General features: G+C 38.2%; 1 long non-coding RNA gene across 1 annotated transcript in view; it reads left to right on the top strand.

The window, feature by feature from the left end:
* Positions 1-26,186, top strand: part of LOC125699158 (uncharacterized) — a 249,467-nt gene that overhangs the window by 147,143 nt on the left and 76,138 nt on the right. Inside the window, exon 3 of the long non-coding RNA XR_007379462.1 lies at positions 15,073-15,171. This is a non-coding gene — a long non-coding RNA (uncharacterized LOC125699158). The remainder of the gene's footprint in view (positions 1-15,072; positions 15,172-26,186) is intronic.

Genomic DNA, 26,186 nt, shown 5'->3' with positions numbered 1-26,186 from the left:
GTATAAAATTTAAGTTTCATCCTTAGTTTTAAGAAAACAATCTTTTCAATTTGTTTAGAGATTAAATTTGCTTAAATGCAATTCAGAAGTTCAAGAGAAAAAAATCCTTAGGAATAAAAGTGGAAGTGTTCATGTTTTAAAGGGCACAGAATGTTTCAACTGATTTAAGAGAAGTTACTGAATATGAGAAAAAGGCCCACACTGATATTTTAAAATTTTGAACTAAGCTTTTCTCCTGATACTTCTGTTTGGCTAGAGTTCCAGCTTTAAAAAAATAATGGTGGGAAAAAGAAGATAAAGTCTATGTCAGAAGGATGGCTCAGTATGAAAATGAGAAGAAAAATAGGAAGATCAGGTGTGGGGTTTTTTTGTTTAGTTTTGGTTTGGTTTGGTTTTTTTTTTTTTGTTTTTGTTTGTTTTTTTGTTTGTTTTTTTGTTTTTTTGACAAAATCCAGCTCCCTTGAAAGATAAAGCCAGACTGAGAGAGACACTCACAGGGGAAAACAGTGACTGCCAAACAAAGAGCTCCTTCAGCCCTGACATTGAGTAGATGCAGTCACAGAAGTCAGTAAGCAGATAAGGGCAATTAGTGCTGTGTCTACCATGCTTTACCAGAGGAATATTTACAATACATACATAAACAAGTAGTTGCTTAGATCCCCTCATTTTCTGTAGCAGCCTCCTGGCACTGCTAGTTCCTGGTACGCTTGTGGAATAAAAACGGATATAGCCTTGAGCTGCCATCAGTTGACATTACATTTGTAGAACTGGCATTTGCTTTGCAAAACAAAAGCAACATTGCAGTGCCCTTAGTTTCAAAATTACCCTTATAATCCTTCTAGTCTGCCTGGGTTGAACACAGAAGAAAAACTCCTTTTCAAACTTCTGTCTTATATTATTGTGTATTGATTCCCATAGCTGGTAATCTAGTGAGTGATAGGTCAATGTATTGGTTCAGAAAGGATTGATTTCCTGTCAATGAAAGGAGAAAAATACTTGGATTGAAGCTTAGTCTTCTGCAAGGTGTGTGATTATTGTTTGCTGGTTATGTTACATATGATTAACCAACCGTTCTGAAATAAGACGTGATACTTTCTGCAGGAACAAAGTCTCTAAACCTTAGAGGAGAATCTAAAAACCATAAAAATAACTTATTCTTTGTAAATTTGAGCTGTGTTGTGTACCCCTAACTGCACTCAGCAGTACATAACTTACTACCCCTTTTCTGTTTGTCTTCTCAGCTGGAGTGGTAACTTTAACACAAACCCCTTTTTGTAAATACCCTGCCCCTAGAAGGGATCAAGGTGGGAGGTAAGGATGGTGTTTAAGGAATATGTGTGTAGCAGTGAATTTTTCCCCTTATCTGATGAGTTGGACTTGTTACTGTTGCATGTGGACTTCTATATTTAGTGATTAGTAATGGACCACTTGTGGTGATCAACTTTTCTAAAGCCTTCTGAACCCATTTTTGAACTCCATAAATGCAGTAATACTACTTCTGTAATTCTATAATTCTGTAATTAAGCATTTTGTGAAAAAACCGTTACATTTTGTGTAGTCTTACTTACATGCTGCCAGGTTAGAACATTACCCAATGCATGGTGGAACAACAAGTGTCCAAGTTTACAGTTCCATTCCTGGCCCAGAAATGTTTTGAGTACTCCTTCAGTAAATTCATATTCTTTAGACTCTGTTCCCCAGCTGGAAATAATAGCACATCCTCCAACCAAAAAAAAGACTTTTGTTTACTCTGAAGAACAATAAACTAGATGACCGCATGAAACTTGGCTATGAGGGGCTTCAACAGATGCAAGGCATGTGCTAACTGATCCATTTGATACAGCCAAATTCTAGACCCATGGCAGTAGATGTTAAGGCAGATTGTAATGTTTTTGGTCTAATCCTAAGCATTTCACTTCTTTCCAACAACTGGTGATTAAGGTGATATGGGAAGAAGAAAGCAGGTTGAAATGGGACAGGACTCTGCAGGAGGTGACGGAAAGAGCCCTTTGCTTTGCAGTCCTGCATAGTCCTGGCTGCAAACTCAGAGTGCTAGAGGCCTGCAACTCCTGCCAAAGGTAATTGCAGTGGAGGAGAGGGGGAAACAGCTGGAAGGTGCATCAGCATTGTTACACAGGTAAATATAGGGATGATGATGGTGCTGAGGCAGATCCTTATGCATACTCTGACAGGAGTCAGCCTAAGATGCTGAAGGGAAGGAATTTCTGTGTGCTCTGTTGATAACACTGTTTAGTGAGTGCCATCTGAGTGTGCAAGACAGGTTTTCTAAATGTGAAAAGAGTGTGAAAAATGCTTTATAAACCAACCAGCTGGATGGTCTGGAAAGAACTACAAAATGTAAGACAGATTAGTTAACACTAAACTGTGCATTAGCTAGTGGAGTGATGCATGATTCTGTTAAAGTGATACAGATAATGGACATCTGTATTGTAGCAAAGTGGCTTTTTGCAAATCCTGATGCAGCTGGAGTCAATATCAGAAGTCCTGCGGCCTGCAATAATTCTTGGATCATGCCCGAAAGACTAAAGCTATCCAATCTCCTTTAACTTTGCATTACAATAGTGTCGTATTATGTAGAGGAAGAGAATCATCTCATTTGCGCACTTAGAGAAATCGCTAAAGTTAATTGGCCCATTAAACAATTAATTCAATAAGTGGGTGTTACACAATAAGCATTCAGGTTATATAAGGTAAATTGTCTAATGCATAAATAGTGGTCCAAAATAAGTGTTCGTATACAAGGACTCCAAAAGAAAGAGAAATTGCATAAAAAGGATATAGGTTTAGAGAGACCTCTAGTGTTCCTTAACAGAAGGAAACGTATTCTACAGTGCTGTTCTTCCAATAATCAAAAGTACTCAGGATAGCAATCATCCATTCTATTAAATCTCATTTACTAATTCTACTGTATTTTTAATACACTGTATCAGAAACGTTATACATTTACTAGCATATAAATATTAGCCTGAATCCATATTTCTGCAATACTGTATAAACAGCATAGATGATCTCAGGCTGTTTTATCAGAGCAATCCAAAGTGTGCATAGAGTAACAGAGAATCAGACAGATTTTTCAATCAGTTCTTCCATGCAGGATCTTAACAAGAATAAATTATTAAGGCTTGTTTCTTTTAGCAAGCCATCAGACTTTTTGTCTCACGAGATGTGGATTTTTTTTAGTTCAAGCAATTGCAGTATCATAACAATTATAAAAATGTTTCTCAAAGCATTTTATTTTTAAATAGTAACCCTGCATACATTTAAGATAGCTAAAAGGCATGATCTTCATGCTGCCTAGAAATGGGGATGATTTTCTGTGTGCAATGAATATCTTGGTATTATCTGCATTATAATAACTTGCATATGTTCCTATTATAATAGCCTGGGTGGAAGCTGTTAGGACAACCTTTCTCTGATGGACAATAATGAATATCTTCATGGCAATTTTCAGAATGATCTTGTGTAAATTAAAGGTCTGATTTTAGGCAATCGGGTATGTAAAAATTAGGTGTGTACAAATAGGGGTATTTTTGTGTATAGGAGCAAGTGTTATTAAGATAATCAGTGTGTTCATTCATGTTCAGAAAGCATAAAGGAAATCTACATGAGTCTTGAAAAGATACAAGTTACACTGATCTCCAAGCAAATTGCTTATCTTGTCCCTTCCTTATTACCCTAAGTTGATGGGAAGAAAGGAGAGCAGGTCCAGCTGAAGGATGAGAACCTCTTAAGCCAGCTTGCTTGCAGGCTCTGTGACAAATGTGCTCTTCAGGGCACTGCAGGGATGCTTTGAAACACGGAGCAGTGTCTCCTGCTTTGTGCAGTGCATCAGCAGCAGTGCCCTGCTTGGTGTGTCCCCTCTGCTCCAGAGGTTCACCTATGGATTCTCCCATGCAAAACAGCACTTCCATGTTTCTCTGGGCACTCAGTTGCTGAGAGCAGCTGGCTAGAAGAGATTAGCCCAGCTTCCCTACCTGTACAAACTGTATCTTGATAGCTTCATATTGCTGAGAGTGATAAGAAAATGTATACCAAATCCCTTGTAAAATGGATAGAGGTGGAGAAGATGAAGAGTCTCTTAAAAGCAAACAGCTCTCCAGGATCCCTGTTAGGGCTGGGTGGTTGTTATCAGCCCCAGCAGTCTGTGCTAAAATTCACTTACTCCCACAGCTGAATTTTCAGATTGATTACCCAAAACACCTTCAGGTCAGCAGAGCATCTCTGCTGGTCATGTGCTACAGTCTTCAGAAAATGCTTTGTTGGCCATCCAGGTTGATTATCCTCGTGTTAGAATAGAGTCAGTTAATTCAATCTGAAGGTGAAAAATCCTCTTGTGCTCTAACTCCTTCTGCTATGACTACCCTAAGGATTTGTTTCTTATCCTTCAGAGATAACAGCATTTAAATAAATCACTGAACAGGAATAAAACTTGCTTATGATGTAGTTCCAGGGGATTTTCTTAACCTACTAATGACTGAGTGTTCTGCTCCCTAGAAATATGCAAGTATGTAGAAATTGAGAGAAAAATAATATGTTCCACGGGGAAGGAATGTCAACCTAATCTTTTCAGTAGAAAATAGGCGTGTCTTGGAAAATGAAGGTGATTTTGATTGTATTTGTCCAATGGTGATGCTGGTAAGCAAGGGTCATTGTCTAAGTTCAAAAGCAGTTGAAAACGAAGACAAAACAGGAAGATAAAGTGATCTGTCTTAAACTAAGCTTAGTCCAGGTTGTTTATATTTCTAGGAATGTTATTGTGTATTAGTTTGGTTTTTCAATCTTGAGATCTCTCCTGTTCCTGTTAAGAGTTATGACTTTTGATCTTTTTATATCCATCCACAATTTTTAAGGAAGTGTTCAGAAGTGGGAGGTGGCATATGGACAAGATAGCATATGACATTTCCAGCCAGGGACCCGTCCTGTGCCTCAGTGCCTCAAATAGCCTGCTGCATTTCCTGTGCTCTTAAATATACTGTTTTTAGTACAACAAACAATTGTGAGAGCTTAGAAATGCTTCAGAGAAGAACGTGCTGAGGGCCTTTTCCCTCAGTCAGATGCTTCTGGTGGGTTAATAACTCCATCTACAGTTCATCACTGAAATAGTACCAAAAGTAGTGGAGCTATGAGCCTGAACCAGATTGCTAATATGATAAAAGCCAGGTTCTACTTACATTTTAAGCAGCAGACTAAGTAAGGAGAATATGTTATTGTAATGGTAAAAGTGCAAAATTTGCTTTGTTGGAACCGCTTTTTTCCATGGCATGGAGTAGACATATAGTTGAGTCTGTTGGCCAATTTCTTTTTTGGTGTTTGAGACTTCAGAGCCTGTGGGCAAATAACAGGGAAAAAGGTGCTACTACGTTTCCTCCAAGTGGTGTAGTAGCTCCCTGGTACCACACTCACAATGGGCAGACCTCATCCCAAAGTCCAGGGCAATGCTGGAGGGAAAAAAAATAGAAAAGAAAGATCAGATGGGATGCAGACAGATACACAACTGCTTCTCCCATGCTTTCAGCTGGCTAGACAAGGCAGTTTCTCTCTGGCCAGGTTTCCGCTGGCTGTTGGCTGGCCTGGCCATGGGCTCCCACACCTGCCTGAGGCAGCCAGCTCAGGATGTGTGGGAGGGATTTGTCTGAACCCAATGTGCTGATACAATTCCAGCACTGTGATCTCGTAAAAGATAAAAACAGTTTCTAGTAAAGGTCACAGAGATTCCCATCTTACACATAAACCAATTTTCACAGATTGTTCTTCTACATTTATCAGTGTTATTCTTGGCAGTAGACCTAGGTAGCATTAAACAAACAAAAGTCTACGTACATGAACCTCACATGTCATCTAAATCGAGTGTTCTTATGTAAGCATGCTTACTGGTTTGTGACCTGCTTTGCCAAGTCCTAAACAGTTACATATCAAACATTTCTTATGTATGTTAGTGTAAAATACCTAGGCAAACTTAATGGCAATGGAACTCCAAAAAGAAGTTCAACCACTAATCAATGATTGATGTACCTGAAGTTATAAATTTTGCAGGCATCGGTTTCAGCATGTATGCTCACGTGTGTGTGGATCTATTAAAAGTGCTCTTTATTCAGAGAGGTTTAATCTTTTCAGCTTTCCCTGACTTCCTTGAGAGCTGTGGGAACTCTGTGCTTCTGAGATCATTATTATACTGCAATCTAAGTAGGCATTAATTACTGAAGGGTCCTATGTAATTCTTTTCTTAGATTTATCAGTTAAACCAGCAATAAATGCATTAACAAATTTATGTAGTAGGTGAGTTATGTTAAAAAAAAAAAATCACTGTTAACAGATTAAGGAGAATAGAAATATGAATATGATTTTCAAAGCCCAAAAGAGAAGTAGGAAAAAGAAGTAGAATATAGTGATACTGATGTATTTCTTGATTGTTGTAGTTTTTAGCATGGCACTGATGTGACTCTTTCTGCCACACTAAGAAGTTACTATGAAACAAATTACAGACATGGAGGTGAGACCAGTGCAAAAACCATGAGCAAATGCTTTTCATCTTTGCAGCAGGTGAATTCCCACTGGTGCACTGTCTTCTTCCTGTGTGGTTGTCATTCAACATTTTGTTGGCAACTTTGGCAAAATCTTATAACAAAACAACTGTACAAAAACCATCTTTGAAGTGTGCATTTAAGAAAATAACAGTATTTTCAATATTGTTATTACAATAATTTATTATACAGTTCTAGACAATAGTGATGGCTAAACATTTTTCCTGCATCAATTATTCCCTTGTTTTTTGCTCTTGAAATCCTTGAGAATTATATTCTAGTGACATCTGTTAACACTGTTGAACTTAACATGTAATTAGTAAGGTGAAAAAAAGAAAGAAAATAGAAAACAAAAGCCCATGCCAATCTAAATGTACTCAAAAGGTGCCAGATTGATAACTCTGGAGAACTGAGTCTTCTGTTTATCCTCTGAGTTAGCAGAGGAAAATCAATGGCAGCATAAACTTGCTCATGTTGCCCTGAAATGTCTTGTGTTCAGTCAGCTGTGAGAGTAGCCCAGGTTTCATATCGCCTGCAGTCTTTAGGATCCCAGTAGGAATCATATGAAGAATGTTGTCCTGTGGTGGAAGAACTGCACTGAGAATGCTAAACTTCTATCAGATAAACTTCTGACCATCCATCCAAGGTCAAGCTTTGCAGCTCCAGCATGGATTACAAATGGTGATTTTGAATTAAAAGGCTTTGTAGTCCATTCTCATTCTTTTAGCTATCTGATCCCCTGGTGTGTTTTACTTAATGCATAAGCTTCCATTGACATGACAGAGCCAGAGGCATTACAATCTATCATGTCAAGACTTCGTACATTAGCAGTTCTTGTTAGCACACATTGGCACAATACACTGTAATAGTTCTGAATTATACTAATGATCCATGGATAATGGGTCACAGGGAGATTTTTGAACCATACCTTTAAACCAGTGCCACAGAGCTTTTAGGATGTGTCAAAGAGCATGGAGGCTTGGCACTATAACATGCTTTAATGCATCTTCAGAGCACCTTATCTTGTATGCTTTGCTTTAATTGAGATTAAATGGCTTTGAAGGACCTAACACAATTTCAAGGACAATGCAATTTCTCATATTCTCAGTGAAAGGTTTCAAATGTATTTCCTTAAAGCTGAGACAAATATTCCATACAAACACATTACACCAAACTGATGTTAAAGGTCTAACTCAAACTTAGAGGAGCCAACACAATTAGAATTAAAAGCATGGCATACTATTCCTGACTGTGACTAGGATGGGGATGAGAGAATTGCATGGGATCTTGGGTTGTGACACAGCACCAACTAGCAGAATAGTAATGGAAGCAACAATCTGGAAAGGAGACCACTTTCATTTTTTAGGCACCTAGATACTGTTGAAAGGAACATCTAATTTGGGCCAGGAAAGACTGATGACAATATTCTTCTGGAGGTGTATGCTCTGAATATTTCACATGATATCAGGGCAGGAACAGAGTTGTCATGGAAGTTAAGCGTAGTTTGTACTTGAGTCTTTAATACATTCCTGTAACAGTGACTTAAAATAAGATTCAGCCCCCGTCCTCCTTTTTGTAACTTCAGTTTCTTATGTAGTGATTTACTTAGTTGCAAACTTGTCCTCTCTGGCTTGTTTCGATAATGATAAAAAGGTGCTACAGTATCTTGGAAGGAGGTGTTGTACTCCAGTAATGGTAACTGTGGAGTTTCATGACCCTCCTGAGCTTACATTTGAGGACTCTCTAGAAAAACTGCCATCATATCACAAGAATGTGAGGTGTAATACAGCCATTTTTTTGAATTATTCATCAGAAGAAGGGGGAGAAAAGCAACAGAGTCATAGGATTTCTCTTTTTATTTATAGTTTTACTACTCTTCATATTTTTTAAGTGAAGGGAATACAATTCTCCCATCTCTTCCACAACCACAACTAAAAAAAGAAAAGAAAATATGTATGCTTGAAAAGTTGGGATTTCTGGGAATACATTTCCCTCTTTTAACTTGCATTTTAACATAAGGTAAAACATTTTTTTGACAAGGTAAGTAGAGTAAACAAAGATCAGTGAGAAAGCAGAAATTATTGAAGTACTGGAAAAACTGCTGCAGGCTACTTTTTCACACATTGCTGCTCAAGTCAGGATTATGCTATGACAGTTCTAACTCTCCTGCTGACATCCTTATAGACTCTATTACATTATTTACTTCTTGTAAAATAACATTCTATTACAGCTCCTTCATGTCCTGCTGCTATCGAAGTTCAAGGGAAAGAAATTCTGCTCAACCATAATTCTTTGCTTCCAGCTCGTTAATATGGCTCTGAGGAGATCATTATTAAAAAGACTGATATGTGGCTTCTATTTCATGCCTCATTTTCTGCTGCAGTAACAACTGTATTTCTAGAGTGTTGCTCCGCACTTAAATCAACAGCAGTGCTGCATAAGATGCATTAGCCTGTGTCTTGGAGTATGAGATGAAGCATGCCCCATCCTGAGCCGAAGATGTAATGTCATTTTTATGTCAGTAAGGGATAAAGCTTTCAGACATTTCTCTTGCTCTTTCGTTGCAAGGAAAAGTGAAGCCAGTCATGCAATCAGATGTGATTTCAAAAGAATTGATTCTCAGTAGACTTGCCAGGAACATCTGTGGATAAAACAGGGTTAACAGCAGATAGGTTGCTTAAACACTCTGAAAACTGGCTTAGAACTCTGTCAATGTCAGGAGATAATCAAACACGTATCACTGAGTCCCACATCAGAAGTCTGTTGAAACTTGTTTTCTGGGAAAGCATACTTATTAGGGCCCAGAAAATTCATTTGCCTACTGTATTTGAATTCTCATGCCTTTCATCCCTGTAAGGCCAGTTAGCAGTTAGGTGTACCGCTGGCAAAATATTCCCACAGTATGGTAGAATGCTCCCAGAGCTCCAGCCTTTGAAGAGCGGTACTTTCATGACTGCCTGAAATCATCCTAGCTAGTCAATCATCAGCCCTGCTGCTTGCAGTGCAAATCTTGAAAGCAGCACTCAACACTTGAAGAACTGGCATCAAACCAAACAGCAGTGACCACATGGAGGTGGTCAGAGGACAGGGAACCTCCAGTGTTACACATGCTGTTCTGAGCAGAGCGCTTCAGCTGCTTTCAAAACCCGTTTGGATGATCCCTAATGACATTTACGTTGCATTTTATCACTGATAATACAGGTAACATCATAATTATCAAGTTAGCCAGCCATTGGGAATAGATACTTGAGTTTCCCAGTAAAAAGTGAATCACTTATACTCTTTCTCAAGGCAAATGGTGAAGCAGCTAGGAAATCATTGCATTGAGCATAGCAGCATTTTGCTATGTACATAGTGGGTCTTGATAAGAGAGTGCTGTTGATCTCTGAACTTTGGCATGGGCTAGGTGGAAAGGATGGGTGAAGTTTACCTCTAACACAGTCTGAACCAGAACTCCAGTGCCTGTCTCTGGTGTTTTCAGTTTGCTGCACAGCTTAAAGTTATGGCACTGAAACAGGGGATAAATTTCTGTACGTGACTATGCGATGTTACACGCTGGCAACTGCTAACTCTGTCTTCCTGGTAAAGGATGTAGCTAATTACATATCCCACTCATCATGAGAAGATTCTCTGATGATCTTTCACAGAGGCAGTGTGAGGGATGAACTGCAGGGTGGTTACAGACTCTACTAATCAAACAGGATAGGTACTTGCCATTTCTTTCAGATAAGGGGCTATTGATCAATCTGAAAGGAATATTTTTATTCCTGGTACTCCGAGTTTGGTGGCATTTAGGATAGATTCCCATTACTCTGCTTCATAACTTTCTTGGTGGGTTTCTCTGTGGTGTCCCTGGATGGGTCACACAAATGCAAGCATAGGTCAGGTTACTGAAAAAGAAAAGCAGGTTACTTGTTAGTGCTGCAGACTTCACCTCGCTCAGGAAAAGTGATCCTCCTCTTCATCCCACTACTTTTCCAGTCCCCTCCCACTCCTAGTCTGACCTTTTCTGTATCTGCATCTTCTGTAGGAAGGAATGATTCTTCTCTGGGAAACATATTTTTGGTGAATTTCAGTTTAAAAAAAAAAAAAAGGAATATCTGACCAGCTGTTAAAGTAATTTAGTTCAAGTGCCTGTGGAATGTTTATAAGATCCAATATTGTAGTTCAGCTTGCACTGCAATCCAGTCTGTGGACCAGGGAAACATTATACAATATCTGTTTGGGTTTGAGTTTTTTATATCACCAATTACTATTCTCAAAATATCTTAAGTGAACTGTGTTCTAGGAAAGCGGATAATTTCACTGTAGACTGGCTAATATCTGATTAAAAATGAAGCTACCTTCTATTTATTGTAAAGGCTAGCACATTCATCAGCATGCCTAATTAAAATTTAACAATTAATAAGCTGTGGCAAACCCCATACAAAGGTCAGTAGCAACCTAAGAAAACTTATCAAAAATGCAGGGGGGTTTAGAGTTTTTAAAAAGTTCATTCTGTCCTTAATTAACAGATCTAATTACAGCTCTGCCATAGCAAAATGCAAAATGATCTCTTTAAAAGACAAGAAGTCAAAGATTTAATAGCGCAGATAACCTTCTTCTTCAGTACATACTGACCCGAGTTTAGAAGAGAATTTTATGTAGCAGGCATCAACACTGTTGATGGGATGGCTTTGATAGAAATTAAATCTAAGCAATACACAGAAATCCCAAAACAACAAAGGGATTGAGAAGGAATAAAAACTCTCTTGTGTTCTGGGATTTGAACTAACACCAAGTCAAGACTTTGGATAATCTCCTTTCTTAGCAAGTTGTCAATGTATTTATTCTGTGACCTTTGATGGTTAATTTTGAATAACACTTTCTGTTCTATAGACTGCATGTGTTTAATTATCACCTCATTCGACCACAATGGTTGGTGCAAAAATGAAAGGATAATCTAGTACAGTAGAGATAAATACAGTAGAACAAATCGCTTAAAATTCCTGAAGTTAACAGTCAGCATTTAGGAGATGAAGGGCAATATTCCAAGTTTCATCAAAAGGTTTGGTTATGCATTACTTCTTCTAGAAGACTAAGACACCAGCATCAGATGCAAGATCTCTTCAGGGAGACCTGACCAATGTGGCTTGTGAATGAAATTACAACCAAAGGGATGCTGATAGCTCAAATTCTGGATTTCCTGCATCATAATGTTTTTTTTGGTTTGGTTTTTTTTTTTTTTTTTTTCCGTGCTTCATTTTTCCCATCTAGAAAATAGGATGATGAAATAATTTTCTCACAGAATTATTTGAGATCTATTGATGAAAATGGTCCATCAGAGCTGTGGTATTACTAAATAATTCCCAGACTTCCTCTGAAAGCCCTAGATGTAATAGGATAAAATACTAGATTTTTATTCTCTTACTCATAATAGTTGTTCAGAAAAGTTCTCTAACCTTCAAGAAAGTTTTGAGCCCAGATCAGCAGATTAATGTACTTTCCTCAAACCATGTTATGATTCAGGGAAATCAAATCTCAGAGTGATTTGTGTCCCTCTTTTGCCATGGTTATAACTTTATAGGAATCTTAGGATGTGCGCTAGTTGTTCTTTACATTCAGTGGCTGTTAGAAAAGGATTTATATCTGAAGCTTAATGTGTGGCTGTACTGCAGGTTGCCCAGTTTCCTAATACATCACAAGGCTAATTGTATTCAAGCATGAAGCTGAAGTGAGATGTTTTCCACAGAGGTCTTCCACTAAAGTCAAGGGGACTTCAGATCAGCAGCAAAATGTCTGAAGATTTACTTCATGGTCCACAGCAGCTGCAGCCATCACAGTCATAAGCACTGGTCTCCACGAAGGAATCTTTCAGGGCAAACACAGCATAGAAACGCCCAGAATAGCTCTGTGCTTATGTTAAGCATTTTATCAGCACAAGAGGAGAGTTCACACACTTCAACAAAAGACGAAAGCAATGTGGAAATAAGCTCTGGCAATTAACTTCCTGTTCTTCTGTGCAGAACAGCCATGCTAACTGATACTAATGAAACTGCCAGCTCTGATCTCTGAGCAGAGGAATTGAACATAGTGTATAAGCTACCCTCGTCTGCTGGCTCCGGAGCACAGCTGCCTTTGGCTATAGAGTTGTTGCACTCTGGAGTTACTATTAAGCCAGTCACAGTACTGTGTATTAGGAAGGTGGCACCTTTACTCATAGCTTGAACTAGAGACAAATTAGGTATTTCTCATAGTCAGAACACAGAAATTATTTAATTTGGAGGTTATTTATTTCATAATTTTTGTATAAGCAACCTAGACTGGTAAGTAAGCTGCAGAAGAATGTGAGAAAACTGAGTTCAAAAAATCTAGTTACTGCTTGCAACTGCCTGAACAGAATTTTGTCCCTGTACTCCTTCTCTGCTCTGGGAGAAAAGTGAAGCTAGATATAGTCACACTCATTAGATCTGTTCCCCGTGTGTCTGCTTTCTTTCACACAAAAACAAGATCTCCAAGGTTGTCTTGAATTATTCTTGTTCATCCTGTACAATCAGAGCTGATGGGAAGGAGTCTGGAAGATTTTTCATCTTAAATTATCAGTAGTTTTAACTAAGGTGCCACATCAGGAGAGCAGTAAGGAAATGCATAGGCTAAATGCACAGCTGTGACTTTCAGATTTTGCAAGGCTGTCAGCTAAAGAAAATATATCTTTACCGGTAAAGTGGGGAAATTTATTCCATAAGACTTTGAAAGAAAATAAATTTGGAACTTCACAGTGATATTTATTCAGAGTCACTTCTCAGCGAAGAACCACTTCTTAATATTCTCACAATAGTAGGAATCTCGTAAGCATCTCAATGCACCTTAAATTCTTACCTCTGTCAAGAGTCAGCAGCAGAGTTTATAAAAATATCTGGTATCTTGTATTTTGCTGGAGAGACTCTTTTAATCAGTTCACAGTTTTCTGGTACATGTCTAATTTTATGTAGCAAGAAAAAGATGAGCATATCTGCACTAACTTTGCAAGTTCAGAGATATTTTGCTTTGAAATGTACAAACAGATAGGATCCATGACCAGAATTACAAACATAGATAGGCATAACGCATTTGGCATTGCATTTATTTTCTTCTGAATTGTTTCTCCACACCTTGTCATTGTTTATGTAACATATCAACAGACCCAGGACAGATACAGTAACATAAATGCCATTAGGCCGCATTCACAGTAGAATGGAGGCTCTGATTTTGTATTTACTAATATATATGATAACATTATTCATATTTTAGAAGAAAGCTACACATGAGATAATACAGGGGAATAACAAGGAACAAGAAAAGTTCAGTCTTAAATGCTTTATTACTGCTATATCTGGAGAATCTCTACTTCATTCTATGGAGTTTAAATAGGAATATCCATACTTCGTATTTGTAAGGTCAAAGCACACGTGATGGTTTCTTCGTGCTTGGATTTTACTAACAGGAAAGTAAGAGAGGAGCCAGGATGAAGGTCTGTGTGTCTTCCAGTAGAGACTGGGTCCAGCTGCTACAAAGTAATTTACTTCCAGGTGGCACATGAGTGGTAATGAGTGCTTAAGCTCATTTAGGATCGGGGCCTCACTCTACTTCCAAAACAAGCTTGGCACTAATTAGCTCTTTAAATCACTGCCAGGTGAGTGTACAAAATGAACAAATGTTTATCTTCAATGTAGTCATTTCCAAATTATGGTGAGATATTTGCTGAGGATAGAAGACATCTTGAGTATGTTGTGCTTTGACTCTACCTGCTCTGTAACTAAGCAGAGAACTTGTAGTTCTGGCATTGCTCCTGGACTTTGCAGTGTCTTTGCTTTCAGTTTCAACCAGGTAAGTGATTAAAAGGTCCTTTTTAGAAATGGCTGCAAGTATCAGAATTCACACTGTGAGAAAAAGTTTAAATATTCAGAAATTCTTTTCCAAAGCAACAGTTGAAAATCACTGTAAGAATTTCTGCATTCTTCTTTGTCTTTTATCTCAAGAAGAAAAGCAAATCCACAAAACCTTGAGAAATGAAATCTGTCTTCGACTTTATTTCTATACCTGAACTTGATACGTGTGTTTGAAAACTGAGTCTTTTGTTAATTAGCAACTGCATGTGTTTGCAAATTTAATGATACTGTGTCTAGCTTTTTTTATTAGGATAGGATAGCTTAAATATACCAATTAAAAGCTCTTACAGATATTGAGCCTGTACTCTGCTAACACTGCTAATACTTTTTACCTGCTACAGTGCACTTTAGGCATCTCTTAGTTTTGGTAAATCTGAGTTGATGTTGTCTTAGATATGGAAGAGAAAACCACAGCTGTATAACTTAGATATTTTTTTATTTTTTTATTTTAGAAATTTGGAAGGGCATATTGTGAATTGAAGAGAGTTGTCCCTTTGTTCTTAAGCGTTAAACTTTGACTGAATATATGCTTGTCTTTGTTATAAGCTTTAATTGTAGGCATTGGAACTGTAGTTGACTTCGCATGTTCTTGGCTTGCTGACTTTGCTCTACCCTCTTAACAGAATAAATGATCTCATGTAATAACAAACCTGACAGATCTTCATAATTGATCGCTATTCTTCACAGATGAAGGGCATAGGAAGCAAACAGAATAAAGCAGTGTAAGTATCATGAAATGCAAGTATTGATTCTCTTAATAGCAGTACTGCTTGTCTCTGTAAGTGCCTGCTTCAGCAATAAGAAATTATGGGGGAAAATAGAAGTGAGAAGTAAAAAATTAAAATCAGATGAGGGGGAAAAAAGTATTACAGATAGCTCAGTGAGGGCCTGCCAAGTAGTCTTTTTGCCTAAAGGTTCAGCCTTATGCAAAGCCTTTAATTGTATCAGTAGATTATTTTTGAGTTTTTGAAGGCTAAAGCAGTGTAACTGAGGTGGGGGTAATACATCAGCTCTGCTGGAACTGGATACAAGTTAGTGGTGTTCAAGACCCCTTTAAATAATTGGAATGATTTACAGATGAGTGATTGGTGTAGACTGAGAGGTACTGTGGGTAATGAATAGAATGATGTGGGGGGGCAGCTTGTACCTCTTACAGCAGGCTTGCAATCTAGCAAATTGTGCTTTCAGAGTCCGATGTCCTTGATAAACAAGAAATGGCAAGACTTATTAAAGTGCAGTCCAATCATTGTTATACCCTGATACTGGATGAGATAGGTGTCAAGTTCTGTTATTGCTGAAGTTTTCACAGCATCTGAACGATCTCATTTGAGGTGTGTGAGGAGACACACTGGCACAATATGTGCACACCTATTCCCAAACCTGCAAAACCACTGCAGGAACCCTTTAACCTGCTCTTTCATCTTCTCTTATACATCACTGTTGTCTCACAATCTGCTCCCACTGAGCACGCTGCAGTTGTCTAACAAATTTCACATTCAGATGGTTGACTCGCATTACACTCCACAGGGTCATATGAATGTTCTGAAACTGACAGTTGTGATTACAAGTTAGTTGGGTAAGAAGAGGACCCCTGGGCACAAATCTCTGATGTACCTGAAAATTTTTTTGGCAGCAGTGACTAAATCTATCCCAAGCCTACAAGGTCAATTTGCAGCTCAGTTGCTATCCATATTTATCTGCCTCACACATGAAAATTTTGTTATGACAATGATAGGATCTCTAGAAAATACCTCAAGTAGTTTCTGTGGATAGCTTGTAATGCTTGCTCACTTGAAACAATCTTCCAGAATATTTCATTTTCCTGATGGTGGTATCTTCTATTATTTTAAAGAAACAAAAAGTTCTTGGGGTAGTACAGTTCACTTTGATTTCAGATGTCAGTGGCCTGTAGCTTGGTAAGTCTTGGTCACACTGCTGTCATGGAGTGTAAGCATTGTTCTACTAAACAGTGGAGGGAGTTGCTTGTCTGCTAGAAGTAACTAGGATACAGCATAAGATCATCAAGTTACCTGAATTTCACATGCTAGGTATGACATCTCACATCACTGAGGCACTTGGGATTTTCCCTCCATTCCATATTTTTTCTGTTCCTGTTTGCACTCGCTACCTCTTAAGCACTTCCAGTTTCTGATGATTTGTCAGTAGGAGTTTGTGTAATCTCACATATTTAATCACAGCAGCGGTGTGACAAAAATGCCAGGTTAACTACAACTATAAATGGGAGGAATTGTTCACACGTGTCATGTAAATTTTAGAGTTAGTAGGTTTTGGTTTGTTTTTGTTTTTGAGCAAACAGAAGGGGCAAAAAATTTGGCTGCTGAAACTGGTTTTAAAGCATATATCATAAGGTGATACTTGAAAAGTTTTGAGTTTCATCTCTTGCCAGAGAACTGCATGTTTCAGTCCATAGAACAACCCAAGCACTGCATGGCATGTGTGATATAGGTACATGCCTGAGATGGATAAGGGTTTTTACTATGAATTTGTAATTTACTAAATGAAATGGTTGACTCTTCTCAATTCCCAGGGCAGCCCATCTTTGAGCTGTTACATACTGCTAAAAATAAGAGTTTCATTGCTCTGAGGTACCTGTTTAATATTGGGATGGTTTAGCTGATATTGTTCTCTGATCTTCTTCAAGAAGAAAATTGTGTAAGGAACGTTTCACAGTGGCTGGGAGAAATTGTGGTATTTTTGTGGTAGGTAGTAGCATGGGCACTGAAAGATGCTGGGGAGAATAGCTTCCTCTAGCACAGCCTTACGTGTCTTCTGTAAGTTTTAATGTATCTAGGTAGCATGAGAGTTCAGGAACTTAAGCATTCAAATACTGTCACTGCAATTAATTGCACCAGAGGCCTAATATACCATATGCTGAAGCCAACGGGAGTATTTTCATCAGCTGGAATGAATTTTGGATCAGGTTCAACACAGAAGAGTTGCAAACTCTGCAGCTCTTCACTCTCAGAGAGAAGCTCTCCGCTATGTCAGCTAAAAGAAAACTCACTATTAGCTGAGTTCATATCGTCATCTGAGATACTGAACACATACACAAATTCTGCAAATGTAGAAGGTAGCATGCTAGATAGGCACAAAATGCATGTTAGTATCTTCAGAAGCACCAACTCTGTGCACTGTGTATGTGCTGTTATATGCCTTACACAAAGTTTCTGCTCAGTCGAATTAGTCTTTTTAGTCTAGTAGTTAATCATAAGACCGTATCTTAGAAAATGCTCTCTGTTGAGTAACTTTAAGATAGGGAACTAAAATACAGGGAATGGAAATGCAAGTTTTTTTTCAGCACCAATATGCAGTTCTTCCTTGTGACCTAAAGAAAAGTTGTTTCAGCTCTTTCTCCATCATTATTCAATTGCTAAAATAGCAGTTACACTCAAGTAGGGATCACAAAATGCTAACAGTGTTCTATTGTGAATGTACGTTCTTGCTGTTCACAGCCTGGAATACTAGCCCTGCAAATTTTCACTTTTTATTTACGGCTTTCTAAGCACATTTCTAGAGGGAGATGTTACAATCTCTGTCAGGGATACAAACAATAAAATATTACTACATAGACAGCATCTCTGAAGCTACAATCCAATCCAATCAAACTGACACAACTGATAAAATTTGGTGCCACAACTCGTGCAGAGTCTTTATAGTACTCTGAAATGCTTGAGTACAGCATGGTTTTGAAATCAGTATGATGTTTTTGCTATAAAAACGCACTACATCAGTGCTAAAGAATAGTGTCCTTCATTGCAGTGATTTAGTGCTCCATCTCAACCCCATTCTCATCAGGAATTGGCCACCAGAGACAGCTTCAAGTGTTTTGCTCCTTTTAAGTAAGAAATCTAAATTAGTGGAAGCTTCAAATGGAAATGTATATTTTCTTTTGCTCCCAGAAAACACTCTGTCCTTTGCATCGATAACACTGATTGATTCTAAATGTGCTAATCTTGTTGAAAATGGTTTTATTGTGCTTTCTCTGAGTCTAGTAAATGGGGACAGAAGGTGATAGTTACAGTAGATACAGTGTAATGCAGCTGGTGAGTCAATTCCTATATACCAGCATGTGGGAGTTGTATTGCTTTAAAAAGTATTGTAGGGCTGAGTTGCAAAAATAATGCCTCCTGTTTCATTTTGGTGGCCCAGGATGTCTGAGGCAGATGTTGGTGATATGGCAGTAGAGGTTGAATCTTCCCACCAACACTGCATTACATTCTGTTGCTGTGCTACAGACGGCAGCAGAGAGGCAGTGTGACAGAATGGCGCCTGATGTGGCAGTGTGTATGAAGCAAAGGTGTGGAACTGAATTCCTCCACGTGGAAAAAATGGCTCCTATTGGCATTCACCGAAACTTTCACTGTATTATTTTCAGAGCAACTTATGTATTTCTTGAAGAACTAACTTTATATTTATTAGGAAAGCATTTCTTCTCTAGAGGAGAAGTTTTGGTCTCATATTATCACTGTCCACTTGATGACAGGAGAAAATATTAACCATATTCACCTTTAAGATCTTTTTGATTATATGGTACACAGTATTACAGATTGTAAGACTAGAAGAGGCCAATCCTCCTATATGAATCTTGTCAAAGAATTTGACTGACAATTTGACTGACTTCTGCAGCTAAACCCAAGAAACTTCATGTAACTAGTTCAGTAACTATCGAACTTTACCACTTTTTGTTGTTCTTTCTTCTTCCCCTAGGAGCAATGTAAATTTAAATGAAAGAAGCTTTACTGTGCTTTGAAATAATTTGGTACATGTTGACTTCTAAGTATCAAATACTGTTATTAGACTTGGTGGGAAGGGTGAAAAAGACTGCATTTTTGCGTGGCATGGAATACACTCTTTGTAAGGCAAGCTCAGAGCAAGTCTCCCACCCCAGCACATTTCCTACTGCTTTCCCATATTGCTGCAAGTGATGCCACTGTCTGGTTAGACAAAAAGAAACAGATCTTAGTTTTTCAAAGCTGCATCTTTCCTTCTTTCATCTGTTCTCTGCTTATCTCCTGCTGTCGTTCAGACCCCCTCTAGGAGGAAGATTAAAGAACAATATGGAAAAATAAAGGAAACAACTAGAGTGTTTATTTTTAAAGATGACTTTCTCAAGAGCCTCTGCTCTCGAATACTTACTGTCAGGTTTTAATTTTGTTGTTTGCTTTTGTGTTTAAACAAATTCCACTCTGTCATAAACACTCCTTGTATAATTTCTAGTGTCAGGAAGAGAAAATTGAGCTTTGAATTAATTGTATAAAGGTACAATTATGAGGAGAAGCACACGGCAGATAAAATAGTGGGTGAGTTTTTTGTCTGTCTAGCCATCCGTTCATTTATTGTTCATTTCCATCTGTCTTTGCCTCACTTCCAAGATTGCATTGTGTATTTTTCTAAGTGCTATTAAGTGCCAGAGGTTTGACTGTTACATTAGCTTACCTCAGTGAGAAATAGTATTTGGTTTTATTGAAATTATTTTCTGTTCAGATTTTTTAAAAATGTATTTATGTCTGCAGAAGGCTTTTATAAGGTTTATTGTGTAGCCCTTCTTAACTAGAGATATTCTCCCTGCTACACAAGACATGCTTCAGGGCTTTTCTTTTCTTCACTGCTCACATTGTATTGTTATTTTCTGTAAGACTTATTCAGCAAAATGCTTCGCTTCTAAGTCTTACAAATGGTGAGGTTTCATTAGCATGGAAAAGGACAGGTTTCAGTAAGGTGGGTGGGATTGTATTCGTCATTTAAGATGACTTTCCTGAATTCTAAGCAGGTCTGATCCTACTGGTAGTTGTTCCATTAGAAGGGACATAAATTTCTTGCCTTTGTCTCCCCTGCTCGAGTACAGGGATGGTAATGCTACTCTCAGGTGCAAATAGCTGGTTGGAAAGGATCGTTAAGCAATACTAAGTGTTGACTGTTTGTATACAATGTTGGAAGCTGTAAAATGCTGCAGTCTCAGAAGAATCAAAAAACACCAAAATTCTTATCACTTTTCTTTTCTGGTGTTACAGCAGTATTTACATGTCACATGAAAATCCATGTATGTCAGAATGCAAAATCTGCTGCGTGGATTACCAGGAGTTTCAAGTTAGAGGATTAAAGTAAAACTGCTAAAATGTCACAGAATGCACGTAGAATAGTGACAGGAATATCCAGTGAACTGAATGATGTGATGTTAACAGTTCCAGGATGTAGAAAATGAGATGAGTATTTTAAGTTAGACAGCTGGAGTTAATGGCCAGGCACCAATGTCAGGGCCTGCTGGGGGAAGGCCATGGGAACTGACCCAGGTCAGATCTGGTCCTGAGAGGGGATGCACGTTTTGAAGGAAAGATCAGGGGCTGGGGTGAGGCTATTTAACTTCAGGTTATCAAAGCAAGATGACAATTTTAAAGACTTAAAAATACAAATGCTGTCACTTTTGAACACCTAGAGGTGTGGTTACTGCTTTGTTCTCACTGTGGTTCTCTTCTAACTGAGCATTCAAACTTCTTCTGGTTTCTTGTCCTGAAATAATGATTATGTGAATTGACTGAAAAACTCCACAATGTTGCTTAAGATCTTAACAAATTCTCAGCCGTAGCAGGGGAACAAATCCTTTCTCCTTGCTGTATTTCCAGGATCTATGTCCTTCCTCCTTTTACACATAGGTGTCCTGATTTCCTGTGTTAGCTGTGAAATACTTAAATGTTGCTGGACATTGAACATCATTGTAGAATCAACTCATCCTTGAAATGCCATACAACTCTATCAGCAACTGCTGTGCTATTATGAAAAGAGAGATATGCAAGTTATTTCTCAAGTTTGTCAAATGCCTACTTTTTTATCAGCTAAAATATATTACTGTTCTTTTTCATTATTATTTTTCACTGAGAATACTTAATGCAGTAGACTTCAATAAAAATCATTTGGGTAAGAATTATAGGATTAAGACATGTAGGATTAGACTCTCTTTTCAAAGAAAAAAATGTTTTTTTGTCTGTAAGCAGTTATTTTTTTGTGCTACAACTGGAAGTTCCCCAACAACCTATGCCTGAATTTCTGAAAGGAATAATCCCATCATGATGATTCCCATATGTTTTGTAAAGAGGGAAAATAGCTGTTTGTACTCAATTTTCTTGAAAAATATGCATTCAAAATATGTTATATATTTATGGTGGATACATACAACATATCTTAATGTCTTGTAAATAAGTACTTCTTTGGTTTGATGACCATTTTCATGTTGTAAGCCTTTTTGAGATACCATTCTGTTGAAATCTTAGCTTGACATGCTTTGTTTACTGCTTTCTTATGACATTTCAGTGGTTTGGGACCTGCATTCTAATACCTCTCTAAATCTGATTTATTTTGTTGTTTTATTTTTGAAGTTGTATGGTTACCTCAAGGCTGCTAGGATGTTCAGAATGAAAAGAAGCGAGGAATGTTCAGTCTGTTTTACAAACCTGGCAGCACCATGACATGAACTGTTCTCTGTGTGCTCTCATGGGAGATTCCTGGTCTGAGGAGTCTCCAATCTTTCTAAAAATACCACAGCCAGCTCCTTTGTCATGTTCCCTTAGAGAATCTGAGAACATAAGAAAATTGTGCTTAATGTCCTCAGAATTCCTTCCCGACTGTCTGCTTATGGGATATGTCATACTGAAAGCCACCCATTATAGACTATACTAATTGCTCTGAATTCCATGACTATTTAGATGCCATAATGATGTTACTGATTTTATCAGTGTAGTCAGTCCCATGTGTAGAAAATGTTTTCATGTTATACTCCCATCAAGCTATGTAATAGCTAACTTTGTCACCATTTTCCTTGGCACCTCTATGTGTGGATGCAGAGAGAACTGCGGTATCTGGGATATACTTGTGAGATCCCTCAGGGTAGTACTAATTCCTTAATGGCTACCACGATTCATTCCAGTGAAATACTGCTTGCATTTTGTGATGCTGTTAGACGAAACAACATTTCTACTCTGACAAATAGACTAGATTTTCCTTAAAGTGTTTCTGAAAGACGAGGAGAGCTGTTACAGTGTCATGTAGGCTGTCTTTCCAGCCCCTCAGTATTTTTGGCAATAAATACACGAATAAGAGAGAGATGAAGCTGTGAAATTGAATCACGATATCTCAACAGATGGTCATAAGAATTCTAAACATGAAGTGAGTGCATTGCATGTCTTACATGACTCTGAGGTTTACTCATTCATGTTTTACCTTAAAAGGAAATAGCTTTGCTAATCTAGATCTGTACTACATTATTTTCAAAGATACAGTATCTCCATTGCACTCTAAGGTAGATTATTAGTTATTCTGAGCCAGGAGGCATGTAAAAAATGATGTAAGGGAATAGGCTTCTGTTGAATTTATCAGAATAAGTTGATCAGTTGTATGTGAAAAGGAAGGTTGGAAATGAAAGTATGTTCTACATCCTTGCCATGACAGGCTATGGAATATTTATTATAAATGGAGACATAAAGCAGGAATAATCTTCCCCATGACCTCACTGTGATAAACTGGCTTCCTAATTCTTGCTGAGTGCTGATTATTGCTTGGCTAACACTCTCAGCTGAAGATGAAGCATGTGCTAAGTTGCAGGAATTCTTACAAGTAGGCTGAGCTATTTTCAGAAGGGCAATTTTAAGGACACATTCTTGTTTTTACTTGCAAGATTATTTGTTTCTTAAAGCAATACAAGCAGATCCACATGTATGGAAAACCATCAGGCAAACAGTATGAATGCAACTGCTCACTTAAGTATTCCATTTTGTACTTTCAATGAAGTAGGCTTGCAAAGTGGGGTTAGAGAGCTTGGTGACAGGCTGTGAAAGGCTTTCTCCATAAACACTTTTTCTCTTCTTGGAGGTATATATCAGAAGAACAGGTGAAACATTAATAAACTTGCTTCCATTTGTAGCAACATGAATAGAATGCTTCTAGCTAAGGGAGCTCAGAATGAAGTGGATATAGCATGAAAGAGCAGAACGAAATGGTACCTTATTTTTTCACTTGCTGGAAAGTTTTGAAATATATTTGTGCACTCATAAAAGGAAGGAAGGGTACAGCTTCTTGTAGCAATTTTGCCACCTGCTTTCAGATCTCTGGAGAAGAGTTACTATGAAATGTCAGGATTAATGCTACCAGTCACGATTTTCCACTTAAATAAGCATTGTGCTTTTCATTATGTAAGAAAAACATGGTTTTACCACTATTTGAATTCAGACAAAACAACTTCTGGGCTGTGCTTTGGCAGTGGTAGGCCTTAATCAAAGGTTGACCAGAGCTTTTTGGACATACTTAGGCCATCTCCTCCCCAAACCTGTAACTGTAGCTTAGCCAACCTTTCCACTGTGCTGACAGCAGTGTAACTAAAACTTTGAACTGTTTAGGCTTAACCTGGACATGTGATTTTAATCAAGTGTGCTTGAGCAGTTGTCTTGTTGCTCCATTCTCCAGGATGTGCTGTTGCCAATCTAGCACCAACTTTTGATCATTTCCTCTTATGTTTACACAACAGTGAGTGGTAGACATGAGCTCACTTTTCCCATGTTTTCAGAGCCTTGTAATGGTAGCCTCTCTGCAATTTTGTTCCACAGATCTCTTGATATATAGATACAGGGACAAGGTGAAAAGTGCTCAGGTTTTGCTGATGCCGAGTAGTAAGAATAGCACTATGCTGGGTATGACTGTTCTAGCATTTCTATTAGTAATGTCCATGAAATATATATAGCAAGGGCTGATCATTTCATTATGATCTAAACACCTATAATTTGCCTTTAAAATTTTTCCCACATGACTTAAGAGTTTCTCTAAACAACTGATTCTACCATCTCACCATGCAGCCTGCTTCTATGACACAGCACTTCTGTTCCAAAATTAAGACCGCTAGGGGAGATCAGTGGAGGGAACTGTCTCACAAGGGCAATGTAAAACGTCAAACGGTAGGAGTGGGCACTCTATTAAGTTCTGGATGAGCTGTGGGAAGTTTTTGCTTATATAAAGTGGCAGAGCAGCAGTATTGAACAGATTGTTGAATGAATGAAAGTCCTGGAACAGAATTTAAGGCTATGCTGTCTTGTAGGTTCAGAAGCTGTTCACATTTTTGTTGCAACAGGCTGAAATTCTGTAATGTCTTATGGCTACTGTCAGTGCCACAGAGGGTAATTCCAATCACAAGATTATGTCAGGACAAAAGATCACAGAGGGGAAAAAATAATAATAATTTTAAAAAATAACATCTGAATGACTGCTCATAAGAGAGGTGTTCTCTGTATCAGATATCTGTAAACATGCAGAGCTCATCCACTTTTCAGGAGCAGAAGTCAAATACTTGCAAAAAGTGATCTCTAAACATGATGGGAACACAGAATTAGAGAAAATACTCAGAAGGATTGCTTTTAGGGTTTGTCACTGAAAAGATGTTAACTGCATAATGTAGAAGTTAGTGCCATACAAATATTACCTAAAAGAAGAACATAGAACTTTTACAGATGTAACAAAGAAGAAATACATTTTACACTTTTACAAGTGTTAAGAAGTATTAGCTGCTGTGTAGTCCGATAGCGATGAATTTTACACTTAAGGTGAGCTGCATAAAAGCAAGAATGTGTTATATATGTAGATAGAAAACTCAGTACCATCATGGCTTCAGGGCTAATAGTGATTATTAACGTTCAACTATTTTTGTAACTACAATCTTTGGTATAATGCTGCCTTAAAACAGTAGTAGGTAGCTATTTCCTCGTCTATGTGTATAAATACTTAAGATCAAGAAAGGAAATCACACAAGGATAAGCTACAGGACTTTGTAAGCTATGCAATTGCACTGAAGCAGAAGAAATAGTTGCATTATCTGTAAACATCTACTTATGTTCCAGTTGCTGGGCTGATGGCAAATCGGGTTGCATTTGTGAGAGGACAAAAGGACTGTAAGTCACAGAAATATAGAATATCCTGCATTGGAAGGGACCCACATGAGTCACTGAGTCCAACTCATTGCTCTACACAGGACTACTCAACGTTCAAACCCTCTGTCTGAGAGCTTCTTGAACTGCAGCAGCTTGGTGTTATGCCTGCTTTCTCAGGGAGCTGTTTCCATGCCCACCACCCTCTGGTGAAGAACATTTCCCTAACGCCCATCTGACCCTCCCCTAATGCTGCTTCATGACTCTCCACCTGTCTATGAGATGTAGACCACCATAAATCACCACCTCAAAACAAGGGACCTCAGCCATTTTTCATTTGCATTGCCTTCTAGACCCTTTGTGACCCTCCTTTGGATGCTCTCTAATAGTCTTATATCATTAAATCTTCCTGAAATAAATATGTGAATGTTATCTCTCCTTTTCCATAGATTTTGTGTGGAACCTTTGTGCAGCTTCTACAGAGAAGCATGCCATATGTGCAGGCTAACTCTTCTTGAGATGTTAAAAAAAATCAAATCAAATGACACCAGCCCTACATGTATAGGTAGTGTCAGAACTGGAGCTCTGAGGGCTGGATGACAGTAAATTCCTAAGGAACAGGGTGGAAATTGGAACAGAAAAGCAGAAGGCAATGTGGAAAGGAAATGAGGCTCGGACAACAGCGTGAGATCTCAGTGTGACTGTGCGTTTTGAAGTGAGCTGAGCCACGCGAGGAGTGCGGGAAGATTTTTGAGTGAGACCTAATTAAAATCATCTGGCCCTCATGAGGGAGAGGTCTTTTTCTTTGCAATTGTTTA

The sequence above is a fragment of the Lagopus muta genome, chromosome 12 (genome assembly GCF_023343835.1).
Source record: "Lagopus muta isolate bLagMut1 chromosome 12, bLagMut1 primary, whole genome shotgun sequence".
Classification (NCBI taxonomy): domain Eukaryota; kingdom Metazoa; phylum Chordata; class Aves; order Galliformes; family Phasianidae; genus Lagopus; species Lagopus muta.
The sequence above is the reverse complement of the archived record's forward strand: the minus strand, read 5'-3'. Positions and strand labels throughout refer to the sequence as shown.